The sequence below is a fragment of the Porites lutea genome, chromosome 6 (assembly GCF_958299795.1).
Source record: "Porites lutea chromosome 6, jaPorLute2.1, whole genome shotgun sequence".
Taxonomy (NCBI): Eukaryota; Metazoa; Cnidaria; class Anthozoa; order Scleractinia; family Poritidae; genus Porites; species Porites lutea.
The window spans coordinates 28,472,035-28,474,354 of NC_133206.1; positions in this window are offsets into that span (position 1 = coordinate 28,472,035).

A 2,320-nucleotide genomic window follows, 5' to 3' on the forward strand; every position below is an offset into this window, starting at 1 on the left:
GGGGGGGGGGGGGGGGGGTGGGCGACGTTATTTTTAACATAACAGAGGGGGGTTAGAACTATTTTTTTTTGTTTTGGAGAGGGGGTACTGTCTAAGTTTTTGCTAGATAACTCTAGTTTTTCAGCCCCCCTCCTGATAATTATTGCACAGTCCCTAAAAGAGAGCTTATAATAAAGGATTTAAGGAGGGTGCTCTGAGAATGATCAATAAGTCCCTTGATCCGAGAATTAATGGGAAATGGAAATTGTTTTTGATGACTGTCTAAAGATACATGGTGGAAAACTAATTTTCTCTTGTAATCTACACAAACCCTTGTTAGGAATAAGTAACCCCTCTGTCCGCGGGTCCTATCAACCTGGGCGGAGTTACATTTCTCTGATGCTGCAGTCATCTCTGAGCAAATGATTGCGACCACACAGTCTGGCTTAATTCCTTGATAAGAATAGACAATTGGCCAGTATTCCATAAACACTGGATGGGTCATGGTGTCAGCGAAATTTCTCATTTAGGGACTGGTCAAAAAGTATAGGGGGAGGGGATGGGCCGGAGCAGAGATGGGGTGGGTCATCAGGTTTTGAGCCTTGTGCAAGGGGTGGGTCGTGCAATTTTCAGCTTCCCTTAGGGCGTGGGTCACCCTATTTTATTACATAGATAGGCACTAACTACTAACGAGACAGTTGACTACACTTGTTATATAAAAAACAGCCAGCTGGAATTATTGCTAAAATACTCACAAACCTATTGTGCGAGAAAATACAAAGGGTAACAGGCTGCACATCTATACGGGCCTGGAAGCCTCTGTTAACCTTTTTTTTTTGGCTCTAACGAGCATGTCATTTAATGATTTTCCTTTATTTGTAAGGAAATGATTGGTGGTTTTTTAAAAATTTATTGAAGTTATGGTTGGTTTTGTATAAGATTCCATTTTTTCATTCAAGCTTCCTTTACAGTAGACACCGAGGGCTGGTATTGTGTCACAAATGGCAATTTTTCTTTTTCCTCCTTGTTGTTTTGTTTTAGGAGTTCAGACTCCCTTTAGTGAATTTTATTTCAGGTAGTAGGTTTTCTATCAAAGACTGTGGGTAGCCTCCGTCCATCAAGCATTTTTTTTTTTTAAATTTGCATTATTTTCCTCAAAGTTTGTTTCTGAGGAGTATTTTTGTAGGATTCTCAAGGCTTCTCCTTTGACAAATCCTTTTTTAACGTTTGGAAGGTGACACGTGGTGAAATGTGTGTGCAAGAAGGTTTCCGTTTGCTTAAAATGTGTCTATACATCAAGGATAGATTTTTCCTTGAATCTTGTGCCTTTGTATACAACCGTGTCTAAAAACGCAGTCTCAGTGTCAAAGGTTTCGGCCTTGAATTCACGGTAGTTGGGTGATGGAAGTTTGCTTGTTCAATGAAGGCTTCGATGTCTGGTTTACTCATGTCCCATAGGGAAAAGATATCGTGTATGTAGCATTTCCAAACTGTTGTTCCAAAGACAGTTTTACTTAGAGTTGTTGTTTCAATATATGTCATGAAAATATTGGCAAAGGAATCAAAACTGCTGTCTTTGTGCCCATTGCAGGTCCACGGTTTTGTAGGTAGTGCTTTCATTGAAGTGGAAAAAATTTTCTTTGAGGATTAATCTAGGCATTTCCGGCAAGTAATGTGTAGGAATGGGTTGTCTTTGTAGAAATTTTCATATGCTTTGTGACAGACAATTTTAATATAGCCTCGTTTTGCTGTATATTTGTGTCAAGACTCATAACGTCCATCAAAACAAAAAATTTTCGATTTTTCACATTTGTCTTTTCAGTGAAAGGTATTATTTCTGTGATTTTGATATTGGTTGTAGCAGTGTATGAACAAATTTTGTCGAGCACAGAACGAGGTTTTATTGGATTATTCAGAGGAAACCGAACATCCATGTTTTAACTAGGGGGTGGGTCATGCAATTTCCAACCTTGCTTTAGGGGTGGGTCAGTCATTTTTGTGCCGAAGGGAGGGGTTGGGTCATGTGTTTTTTATCAACCACATTTCCAAATGCTCCGGCCCACCCCCCCCCCCCCCCCCCCACCCCATACCTTTTGACCAGCCCCTTATTAGATGAGGGTGGGAACCTCCGCGGAGGAAGTAGAATTTTCAGGATTTAAGTTGGTTAGAATTTTGTGGTATCGTTTCAGCTGCAAAACCGTTTATAAGCAAGCTACAAGATTAACCAAAGTAAGAAGTGGATTCTACTAAAGTAGTAACCATAACTGAACTAAAATCTCAAAGTCAAATTAACAATTTTATTTATATGTCGCGACTGAAGAAATATACTTCTTCACCCATC